This window comes from Meleagris gallopavo, chromosome 1, assembly GCF_905368555.1.
Source record: "Meleagris gallopavo chromosome 1, MGAL_WU_HG_1.1, whole genome shotgun sequence".
Lineage (NCBI taxonomy): Eukaryota > Metazoa > Chordata > Aves > Galliformes > Phasianidae > Meleagris > Meleagris gallopavo.
In genome coordinates this window covers 141,700,331-141,713,213 of record NC_139404.1, presented here as the reverse complement: position 1 = coordinate 141,713,213, position 12,883 = coordinate 141,700,331, and the positions used below count along the sequence as shown (strand labels likewise).

Below are 12,883 nucleotides of genomic sequence, written 5' to 3'. Positions count from 1 at the left end.
CTATTTGTAGTACAGACTATTATAATTTAGTTGGTTTTTTAGTGTTAGATAATATCATCAACTCACCAAGTAAGCTATTTGGGAATTAAATGTCTAATTATTTTGTTTGTTATTGGCCATGCTTCTTTAGAACAAGCAAACAAGAAAAATCAATATAGAGTCTGTGTCCTTCTGGTTGCTGTGTGGTGCTAGAGTTCTGTTAAACTTGAAAGGAACTTAAAACACTTGGCATTTGTCAAGTTTTACCAAATCTAGGATGTCTTCTATGTATTTTCATATAGTTCAGCAGTTTTTTTTTCTCTGTATTACTTGATGTATCAGAGCCTCTTTTTTTAAGGGGAGGATTCCTGGTTTAATTTATAGGTGATCCTACTGGGTTGCACCAGAATGGTGACTGGCTTTACTTGGCAGTTCCTTGGGGAGAGAGGAACAGAAGTGCTAGATCATTCTATTATGTGGTATATTTTTGCTGCCTAACTTTGGAATTTGAGAGTTATTACTCCAAACTGGGTACACTTCCTAGTAATCTGGTTATTATTTAGTGATGTAAATTACAGTACTGTTGACATGACACTCTGGAATGATTCTTTTGCAAAATTAAGTAGAAAAGAAGGAAGAACAAACATTCCTATAGATCCCCTCCCCCTTCCTTCTCATATTTTCACTCAAATGCTTTAGTACTGACCACATTATTTCAGGAATTCACTAAAAACACTTTCAAATTTGGATTGCTACAGTCTCAAGGTAGCTTCATAGAATTGTGGAATACCAAGATTGGAAAAGACTTTCAAGATCATCCAGTCCAACCATCTACCTATCACCAATAGTACTCACTAAGCCATATCCCTCAACACAAAATCCAAACATTCCCTGAACACCTCCAGGGCCAGTGACTCCACCACCTCCCTGGTCAGCCCATTCCAGTGCCTGACCACTCTTTCAGAGAAGTAGCATTTCCTAACGTCCAGCCTAAATCTCCTCTGGCACAGCTTGAAGTCATTCCCTCTAGTCCTATCCCTAACTATGTGAGAGAAGAGGCCAAACCCTAGCTCACTACAACCTCCCTTCAGGTAGTTATAGAGAGCAATAAGGTCTTTCCTGAGCCTCCTCTTCTGGCTGAACTATCTCAGCTCCTTCAGTTGCTTCTCATAAGACTTGTGCTCCAGACCCCTCACCAGCTTTGTTGCCCTTCTTTGAACACGCTCCAAGGCCTCAATGCCTTTCTTGTACTGAGGGGCCACTAATACTAAAAAGTATTATTCTATTGTATTATTGTATTGTATTCTAAATCATTTCACAAACTTGGTGTGTTCTGGTCCATAAAAATAGAATAAAACAAGTTCTGCTTTGCTTTCTCAAACACAGGGCTTTAAGTCTCAATTAAGTCATAACCATGCTTCCCTTCATGTCAGTAACTCTACAGTATCAAACCCCTAGTGAGAATTGGAGAAATGATCTGTCTTTTTATCACTGAGGACTACTTATATATTTTTTTTTTCAGACAACTTGATTAACATATTTAGGAAAAAAACTTGCCTGCTGTTTCTCTTCTTCATTAAAGCCTATAATAAATGTTACAAAACTGTTGTGAAGTTGGCAAGGATGTGTTTTTGTGCTAGTTTCTTTCTCCCCATGCCTTGATTTGCATCCGTGCGCTTAGTTATTTTTTTGCTGAAAGTAATGATGAAACCTGTGTTTATTTCCTAGGTGCATATCTTGCATATCTTGTAAAACAAGGCTACCTAGATTTGGCAGTGGAGAAAAAGGCTAAATGTTTTAAACTCACCCTTCTGTCTGTAAGAGTGGTAACGAGCTCAAAGTGAATTAACACACGGAGGGTCAGTTCACATGTAATCTTACTGTGCATGATTTGAACAAAAGTGTCGTCTTGTTCCTTACTACACAAACGGTTCATGGAATAAGTGCTCAGCTTTAGATAGTCCTTGTAAAGGATTGGATTGATACATTCAGAATATTGGAAATTGCCACTCTCTATTTTTCTTCTCTATACTCAATTTGTTACTTTTAGAATGGGAGGAAACAAACATGTTGAGGATTCCAAGTAAATAATTCATTGACTCGAAAACAAATGTTCTAAAAGGTGATAATGTGTTATGCTACAGAAAGGCATTCACTACATTTATATAAATGAAGTCAGCTAATGATTTTGTAAAAATGGGGTCAGTTTCTTGAAAATTTCTATTTCGATACTAAGTCTTTGAAAACTTTTGTTTTCAATACGTTTATTGTTACATAGAAGAATAAATGTATTTTCTTAGACTATTAATGTTCTAATTTTAATTAAGAAATGTGAGCTATGCAACTCAGAGCCTTTGAGATGCTCTAAAAAAAGTGATTTACGTACAAAGGCTGTGAAGTCCAGTGTACAAGTTGTTACTTGTAGTTTATGCATGCAACTTTGTCTGAATGTAAGCAGTATTTTTCTTCATGGAGTAATTGCATATTACTGAGCCGTAAGGGAGACCTCACTGTACTCTACAGCTTCCTGAAGGGAGGTTGTGATGAGGAGGGGTTTGGCCTCTTCTCCTTGGCAACAAACAGGACCCAAGGAAATGGCTGCAAGTTGTACCAGAAGAGGTTTAGATTAGATATAAGGAAAAACTTTTTTTTTCCCCTCAGAGAGTGGTCAGGCACTGGCATGGCCTGCTTAGGGAGGTGGTGGAGTCGCTGTCCCTGGAGTGTTCAAGAGGTGTTTGGATGAGGAGCTGCAAGATGTGGTTTTAGTGCTTGTGGTAGCAATGGTAATGGGAGGATGTTTGGACTAGATGATCTTGTAGGTCCTTTTCAACCTTGTAATTCTATGATTCTATAAACCTAAAGGTGCAGTCAACCTATTGCATATGTTAGCAGTTCTTATTTTTAATCTCTCTTTTGAGAGGGCATCTTGTTCTGTCATATCATAGAAGAATTTGCTAGTGACCTCTGTATTTAGGTTAGCTTGCTTCATGTTTCCCTTTATACAAAATTAATGCAGACCCTTTCTGAGAAGTTCTAACAGCAGGCCTTTGAAATCTGGCAAGGAGAAAACCTTGAGACTAAAGATAAGCCTTTTGGTTAATCTATTGTTGGATGATACAGTCATCTGAAATTGCTGTTTTCCTTTCCTTTGTCTGTAAAGAGCAGCTGGGGGGTGCAGTGAGGGAGTGGGCATACTGAGCCATCTCTTTATGTGCATGTCGAATACTTGGGTACTGGCCCATGGTCCCTGTGACTCCTGCCTTTCCTGCCTGGGTAAGGAAGGGAATAGGGGGGAAAAACAAGTGACAAAAAATGAATGTGAGACTGGATTGGCCCAGGGCATTTATCCAGTTTAAGTACATCTCATGTACTGTCTAATGTTAGCATAACCAGGAGTCTTCCTTCTAGTGGAAATTATATGTATTTCTGCTTCATGGAAATGGTTAGAAGCCTAAATCATGATGCACGACAACTCAATGTTGCAGTTTATAGTGGGATGGATCTTCACCTTTAAAATTAAAGAAAAACAAAAATGAACTTTTCTCCCCACTGTCACAGAAGTCCCTTGGGAAGTCACAAGGTAGTGGTAGGGACAGGAAGAAAAATGAACTAAGTGAACGCTATTCCCTTGCAAAGTGTAATATGGAAAAATGCCAGTTTGCTGGATTTAAGTCAGTGTGTATATATGTACTTTTGTATATGAGATAAAGTTAGAGTTCATGCCTTCACAAATGATGCATTGTAATGTTTTTACCCAGAGTCTGTGCAATTTATGTATAAAATAACTTTAATTCTTAACATTTATGTTTGTAACTTTTCATCTGTACTATTCTTTTGAGTGCATTCTTGACAATGCTGTCTGGCATTTTCTTCAAGCAAAAAAATTGCAGACTACGCTTTGCCAACCCTCCCCTCTGGACCAATGGCCATATGCACAGTGGGGCAGAAGTATTCAATTTTGGAATGAGATATGGATATTTCTGGAATACCTAGCAAAACCTTTTTCTACAAGTCTTTTGTGTCCCTTTTAGCAACTACAATTTGGCAGGACTAAGGGGAGAACAAAGCACCCAGCACTAGTTTACTTTACCTTTGAAGCTAGATTAACATTCTTGGTGGAATTAAAAAAAAAAAAGTGTGTTATCTGAAATTGGCAAACAATACACATAGAAGTGATTAATTGCATGTTTGAAAATGGTCGTAGGCTTGAGATGAAAAAGGTAAAACAAAGAATGAAATGTATCATCTTCTGTAAGGGGATGAATGTCTAACCTATAAGGAACTTTGTTCAGGTGGATCCATAGCCCAGTAGAGTTAATTATGGGATTGCCACATTTTAAAATGTGAATTCATAGTGACAGAAAATCTTTAAATGCTTGTTCATGGCTTTATTATTTATAAGTAAAATTGTGAGGTTACTTTATTAGAATTCAATGTACATTATGGTTCTGGGAAGCATTAGGTGATTCATGTGCTGTTCCCACATAAATTGCCAAAGAAGTAGTCAATGTAAGTGGTTAGCTTTACTTGTGCTTTCTGATGGTGATGATTAAAAAAAAGAAAAAAGAAAAAAAGCAGATTTGGAAGCCTGATATGAAGAAATCTCAATTCAGAGGTTACATTTTTTTGAGGAACAGAATGAGGACAGAACTATTAATGTGGATTACTTATTCTGTCCTCCAGTGTACAGCATTTTCAAGCCAAAGCAGTCTGTGGTGGCTTAAGATGCTCTAATGGAGTCTGCTGACCATAGGTGGTAAAGGTTAGGCAATGTTCTTGTCTCTTTTTCTTGCCTTTTCAACAGCAGGTAGCCAAGGTGCCCCCAGTAAAGTTCTGCATCTGAGCCTGTGATGCCAATGGGAGACTACGTTCTGTTGTGAAGCAGAATACTTCTGAATATTACTTTTGCATTTAGTCTCAATTCAATTTTGTATTTTTGTAAAAATAATCTAATTGCCTACACTCACATATTAAGTGAAATCCACATAAGGGACAAATATTACAGGTGTTAAATCACCTGCAGTGTTTGTCAGACATTTCTAGTCCTCTGCTAGTACAATGAGCCAGAAAAATCCCAGAACTCCAGTCTGACTGAGGCAGGCAGGGCCCTCTGAGTCCCTGTGTCCCAGCCCCTGCTCCAGCAGCACCAACCAGAGCAGGGTGCACAGGCCCACGGCCAGACGGCTTCTGGAGAGCTGCAGGGAGGAGATCCCACAGCCTCTGGGCAGCCTGTGCCAGCGCTCCGGCACCCTCACAGCTCCTGGTGTTCAAAGGGAGCCTCCTGGGATAGAGTTTGTGCCCAGGGCCTCCTGTCCTGGCACTGGGCACCACTGAAAAGGTCCTGTTCAATTATCTGAACTCTACCTGCTTAGAAGCTTCCTAATGTGAAAGTAGGAAGTCTCTCTCTTTCTCTTGAGCCTTTTTACCTAAGTTTGCAGTCCTAGAGCTTTCTTCTGTTGATATCCTGAATATGGAACTTGTACTGAAATGACAATCTTGATGTATTTGTGTTTATCACCTAGAGTAAGCATTTATTTTTAACTTGTGCTGTTTTTAATTTAAAAAAAGCTTAGTCTCAAACCTTCAACTTGTTTTATTCCTATTAAAATGTGTACATAAAACATAAATACAAAGCCTTTTTCAAACTGCCAGATACTGCTAGTGATACTGTTGATCCAGGAACTATGATCCTGCATGACTTTTGAAATGATTTAGGGCTGTGCATGTGATGAAAAAATATTAATGATTTTGCATATCTAGACCATAAGAAGCCGTTTAATATTTCACATGAGATGTATTTCAACAGCAGTACTTTCAACAGTGCACTTACTAAGGTGTGTGGTTCTGTAGATGAATGGATTTGTAAATAAAAAAGAATCATTCCCTTGACATGCAGTATCATTGCAGTAGCTCTTATTTCCAGGCTTCTAAAATATTTTGTTCAATCATCTTTCTTCGAATGTTTTGAAATCTGCTTATGAGAATAAAACATGCTTGTTCTTTTTCCACTACACAGCTATATATGCCTATATTACTTTTTCCTCGTTGCAATAACAGAAGGCTTGCAAACATAATGCTTTGTTCTTCTTTTATGTAGGTAACATTGTTTTTTTTCACTTTTTTTGCATTTTTATTCTGCTATTGATTTGCAGTGTTGAAGACAAGCTTGTGTGCTTATGACAAATTCTGTCTGTTTTGTTGTACGGTTGTACGGTATGTTGTTCATTTGTCCTATTTTAGTGTAATTGATGTGAGTTGGTATGGCAACCTTGATAATGTGTTATGGGTCTGCTCTTTCTGTTTCTAAATCAGTATTAACTGTCCAATTGCTACCAGTGGAGTTAGATTGGACTTGATACATCAACTCTTGACTGTATTTTGAATAAGAATTCCCATTGCCTTACCACTTCTGTGGTAAGGCAGATGTAGCTTAGAATTCAATGAAAGCAGTGCTTTCTTATTAATAACTGCTTCTGTTTTCTACCTTCATATTAAGAGCTAATTTACACTGTAACAATGGATGGTCTATGTTCAGTAGTCTTGCACAGCAAGATTGCATTGCGTCTTGCCCTGGGCACCACTGAAAAGTCTGCTTCCATCCTCTTTATGGTCTTCCCTGAGGTATCTGGGGTATCCCCTCAGGCCCTCTCAACCTCCAAGCCTTCTCTTTTCCAGGTATAACAGTACCAGTTGTCTTTCATCAGAGGAAAGATGCTAAAAAGAATATCTATGAACTCACACCAAGAGAAGGCAGTTTGACTGTAATTTACCTGGTCTGTTGATATTTGTCAATGAAAACCTGTAGCCAGTATGAAAGCCATGATGACTCAGGAAGGAGTAAGAATTTAACAACTAACTTCCATCTGCATAATAGTGTTTAGTGGCTTAATTTATAATTCTTTAAAATAATTCTCTGGACCTTTAAAGTACTTTAATAGTACTCTCTATTATGAATGCATTTGCCTTTTCATTTTCATTAGTTCTGTTTGAAGGATCGCTTTACTTGTAAGCTTAGTCTATTTGCACAGCATGTTTTGTTCGTTTCTGCTTGAGACTGAATGACAATGATCAGTAGCACTGATAACTGAATACTGGGTTGACTGAACAATCCCAACTCATCCTTAGGTGTACTGGAATGACTGCGTGTGCATATAACTTCATAGGTCTATTCTGTAAGAATGATTCATTTGTTTTAAACTAAACCATGTAGCTTCCCCATTAAGAATCTTTGAGCTAAAATGTGTAATTCTGGCAGAAGCAAAAAAGAGAGTGTCTTCCTAGCTCGAAGTGGAGGCATATTCAAATGGTTGATACTTTAGAAATACGATATAGGAAATAAGAGGGGGAAAAAGTAAGCATCTAAAGGTATTGACTTATTTACAGTTAAGTTATTGCACTATTTGACAGAAATCTTAAGAATGATTTTAGGTGCTTAAATAGTTTTGAAAATCTATTTTGTGCTCCTTGTCTTTACAAGACAAGTTTGAAACTTAGATTGAAAATAAAGCTATGATCAGTATGTACACATTTCTGAGCAGGCATTTTACATATTTATCCATCTTGATTTTTTACATTGGAACTGTGTAGGGCACGCACCTGCTGAATAGCATCTCACTGTTTAGAGATAGGAACTTCAATTGATGCTAAATTACAGCTTTCAGTACACACAGGGTTAAATAAAAAGGTTGCAGTAGTATCTACTGAGCTTTTTGCTTTAATGTGCTCATTAGCAGTGGCAGGTCCAGGTTTTAGCACATGTCAGTAATTTACATTTCATTGCTGAGTGGGTGCCCTTGTTCAAGAGTTGTTTCTAAGCCTGATGAATATACTTGTATTGGGAATAAACTGAGTAGAAGAATTGAAAGCCAAGTACCCTGCCAGGCTTTTCAATGGGTACTGGAGTTTCCAGTGGGTCACTGATTAGTAATGCATAGAGCAGCAGGAAAATACAAAGATAAGGTCTGGAAGTATTACTACAGGTAGGCTATACCATCAAACCTCTCTTTGTAACTACTTTTGCAATTTTCTTTAAAAACCTTTCTTCACAGGCCTTCTTTTGATTTGAGAATGTGGTACATTGGGTAGACATCCCAACAAGGTTACTTAGTCGTTCAGAGGTGGCATAGTAAAGTGATTGTTTCTCAGAGAGTCCTAGAAACAAATGAACTTAGAGGCTGTACAGTTTCCTGCTATCAGATTATGATGACAGATCTCTGTAAATATTTGCTCAAGCTCTTTTTTTCTTTTTCATGTTTTGTCAGATGCTGGTTTGTCTTGGAGTTAAGTATGGCTAATAGCTATAATGATGAATATATGTGTTGGGTTGCAGTAGCATCGTGGTTGGCTATTGAGATGCAAGACAAAGGTTGCTAGCTTTTGGGGAGGAAAATGTATGCTTTCATGTAGCAACAACTTTAGTTTGGTAATAAAACCATGTAATTATCTAAATGTATTTTTGATAGGATGATATTCTTGCTATTTTCCAAGCTGCACAGACTGTTTACAGATCACTATGTGGAAACTTATACTGTGAAATTCTGTTTCTCTTTGTAAAGAGCTCTGTGTATGCTTTCTGTCCAAAAGGATAGGTATTGCTAAATTTACACGTGTGTAGAGAACTGTGCATCTCTATTCCATATGCTGGTTAGAGATCATACTGACATGTTCTTCAGAACTCCTGCAAAAGAATGTTGGCGCTTACTGCTTCCCACTCACTTTCTAAGGTATTGTGAATGCTGTTTATATTCAAGCTACTTATTATACAGTTTGGGGATGGGTAATGCATTAAACATTTAGAATGGGGGGGAGGAGGGGAAAGCAAAAGATATTCCAGAACATTCTTGTGAATAAAACCTGCCAGTTCATTCTGTGAGCAGTAAAGAATTTCTTCCTGATACCTTGTCTAAATCACAGAATCACAAAATGGCCTGGGTTAAAAAGGACCACAGTGATCATCTAGTTCCAACTCCTTGCTATGTGCAGGGTCACCAACCACCAGACCCTTGAATGCCTCCAGGGGTGGGGCATCCATGACCTCCTTGGGCAACCTGTTCCAGTGTGTCACCACCCTCTGAATGAAAAAAACTTCCTCCTAATATTTAACTTAAGCCTCCCCTGTCTCAGTTTAAAACAATTCCCCCTTGTCTGTCACTATCCACCCTCATAAACAGCTGTTTCCCCTCCTGTTTATGTGCTCCCTTCAAGTACTGGAAGGTCACAACAAGGTCTTCCCAGAGCCTTCTCTTCTCCCAGAATGATGGAATGGCCAGGGTTGGAAGGGACCTCAAGGATCCTATCTCTAACCCCCCGCCACATGCAGGGCCGCCAACCTCCCCATTTAATTATCACAATCACCTTCCTGTCCCTGCTAGCCACCCCTCTTCTGATGGAGTCAGGATACCATCTACTCTCTTCTACTTTAAAGCCATTTTCCCTACTCCTGTTGTTACATGCTCTCCTAAAAAAGGCTTTGCTGCTAGCCCTCTTCAGGTACTGGAAGATCACTGTTGGGTTCCCTGGGACCTTCTCATGCTGAAGAGCCCCAGCGCTCTCAGTCCCTCTTTGTAAGGGAAGTGCTCCAGCCCTCTGATCATCCTCATGGCCCTTTTCTGGGCCTGCTCCAACAGCTCCATGTCCTTCTTGTGTTGTGGGCCCCAGACCTGGATGCAGTACTCCGGATGGGGTCTAATGGAAACACTGTAAAAGGGCAGAATCACCTCTGTGGACCTGCTGGTCATGCTTCTCTTGATGCAACCCAGGATATGGTTGACCTTCTGGGTTGCAAGTGCTGCTTCAGTCAAATTTGAAATTCCCTTTGTTAATAGATGCTTTTTGTATAGTCTGGGAAGAGTGATGTCTTCATTGTATTATTAGACAAAAGGAATCTTAAGTGGTAACTCAGAACCTCAGCTGATCCAGTCAGTGTGACTAGCCAATGACTAACAGCTTATGAGCTAACAGGTGATTGCGTATCTATAGTTACTACTGGTAATATTCTTTTCCCACCTCTAGTTACAATCATAATCTGTTTATGGAGTTCTAGACTTTTCCCAAATAAATTGATGTCAAATCCTTTTCCATGTGGTTAAGGCTTTTTCTGGTTCTCTACTCTCAAAAAGCTGGATATACTCACAGCTCCCCACGGGAAAGACATTGAGATCAGCAGAAAAACAAACAATGGTGTGCCTGAGTAGAGCTTGCCTCAGAGAGGAGAATAAGTATCTTATACTTTAAACTTAGAACTGTTTCATTTTCTCTAGTGACAGCTGTCATAAAATATTTTCAGCCTCATGTCTTAGTGTTGGACTTTGGTTCTGTGTGGCTTAAATGAGAAAGGGTTTGGAATGAAAGCGCTCTTCACCCTGTGCTGGTTCAAATTCTTCCTTGTAGGTTTATAGAGGGAAAATCTTCAGTGCAGACTAAACTCCTATTCCATGATGCGTAAGTTTAAGTTGTATTCTGGGGCACTGCATACTGTGCCCCAGAATGTGCATAGGTGTGTGTATCTGTCTTGAAGTCAGGTGAACTGTTTGCTTTCTGGGAACATGGCTTTTTGGTGCTTTGATCTTTTTTTGACTGACTGATGAAGAATTGTAATTTGGGTCTAGCTGTGTGTGATCTGGTTGAAGTGTTTTATATATATGTATGCTATGGTAATATGCTATTGCACCAAATGTAGCTTCAGTTGAGTTAATGATTATTTGATTAATGATTACTTGATCTTTGGAACAGGATCTGACCTTAGATAAAAATAAGAGATAGTCTTACTAGTTCTTTGTGTGCGTGGGTTGTGATTTTGATTTTAATCTAAATTTTTAATTGTCTACTTCTGGGCTGAGAGGCGAACACTCATTCAGATTGGTGCAGTCTATATCTGTGCCTTTAGGAGGATCAAAACACAATTCTCAAGTATCTCAGTGAATATTTTTATTTCTCTTGAAGAAAGAACATGCTATTTTAAGCTGATGTATAACTGAAATGGATGAAATTTGCACGATGGCTGCTGTTATTCATGTTTTAATAATCTAAATGCATTTAGCAACAACTTTAACATCTTTTGGGCAGAAGACTGTCTTTCTGTACAAAGGGTTACCCAAATACTGTGTGAGCTCTTGCACATAGAAAAGCTGGAAATAGACTTATGTATGAGGGCAACTCCATGATGTCAGAGGTGGATGTTGGTGGTATGGCAGTAAAGGCTAAACTTTCCCAACAGTAGGATGAGAGTTAGTGACTTTAAGTTGCACCAGAGGAGATTCAAGTTGAATAATAAGAAAAGTTTCTTCTCAGAGTAGTGAGGCATTGGAAAGGCTACCCAAGGAGCTGATGAAGTCACCATCCCTAGAGTTGTTCAAGAAGTGTGAATCTGTGGCACTGTGGGACATGGTTATTGGGCAGTGTGTTGATGGGTTGATGGTTGGTCTTGATGATCTTAATGGTCTTTTCCAACCTTTATGATTCTGTGAACACTTAAATTTTGTTGCTGTGCAGGCGATGGCAGCAGAGGGGCAGTCTGACAAAAAGACACTTGACATGGATGTGTGTATGAAGCAAAGGTGCACTTTGAATTCCTCCATGTGGGGAAAAAAGTTGTACTCATTGACATTCATCAGTGCTTGCTGAGTGTTTGTGGAGACTAAGCAGCGTATGTTGGCACAGTGTGGTGGTGAGTGGTGCATTTCAGCAGTGGTGACAGTGGGTCCCTCTGCTGCTGCAGTTTTTTTTTGAGTGCAACATGTAGGCTCCTGTTCATTGCTGGTGAAAATGCATAGCTAATGGTAGTGTCTGTGTTGAAAAATATTGTTTTGTAGCTGAGAGCTTGCTCTATCAAATAGCATTATTGTGCTCTTTGTATCTGTTGTAGTTCCCATGGAAATGAATAGGAAGCATTTACTTTCAGAGTAACCTACATACAGGTAGAATGTGTGGGTTTTTTTGTTTTACGGTTTTTTTTTTTTTGCATGCAAGAGATGCTTAGGAACCCAATGCATAAATTTGCTTTTCAAAGACATGAGAAGAGTGATGCTTTACCTATCCAACCTGGACGTGTTCATCTGAACTCAAAAGCTTGGAAAGAATAAGTTCTGCCCAAATTTTTGGGCGAGAGTTCTTGATTCGAATCTTCTGTGTGAAACGCCTTTTCATCTTGTATTAAGTAACAGTTACAATATTATAGCATTTTTTTCTCTTAATCTAGTTCTTTGAAAGTTCTAACCTGTTGCAGATGCTTAGGGAGATTTTTGTGCAGGAAATGTATGGAGTGGAAGACTTGAGTCCAGCAAGATTTAAAATTCAACAGAAGTATATTCGGTGTTATTATGTCAAATAAATAGACATGTAGATTTCCACTGTTATGTAGGGACTAGATCTGCCTCCCTACTTTGCCTGTACCAAAACTGTATATATAAGATAAGCTAATGTTTTATCTACAAGATTTTGTTGTACTTCTGATGTTAATATTAAGTTAGGTTGTATAGTAGATTCTAGTTGTCTTAAAATACAAAAAAGACAGATTTTTTTTTTACTTCAAGCTACACAAAACATTTTCCCTAGTTATTTAAGTGCTTGATAACTTCAGGGTTCATTGCCCCTGTACATTTTTCAAATTATTAGCTTCCTAATGCATACAGCTTTAATTTACACCCTGCTGATATCCTTAAATGGGTTTTCAAGAATTTTGAAAGTGGACTACTATAGTTGTATTTCAGTGTTGCTTTTGACTGACATAGAATTTCTTAAGTAGCCTCCACAATTAAAGTGATGGGAGGTTCAATCAGCTCCTACAGCAAGAAGCTAAAGATTCTCTTGAAAATAAATTTGTATTTGGTTTCCTAGAGTGTTTTTGCTCTGCTTATTTCTGGTGGTTTTTTTGTTTTTGAGTGCTTTTCCTCCCAAATGTAACTTA

At 38.6% G+C, this 12,883-nt stretch overlaps 1 protein-coding gene across 1 annotated transcript in view; it reads left to right on the top strand.

The window, feature by feature from the left end:
- The window catches only part of PCCA (propionyl-CoA carboxylase subunit alpha), a 268,103-nt gene that overhangs the window by 42,968 nt on the left and 212,252 nt on the right, over window positions 1–12,883 (top strand). The gene's annotated exons all lie outside the window — the stretch shown is intronic.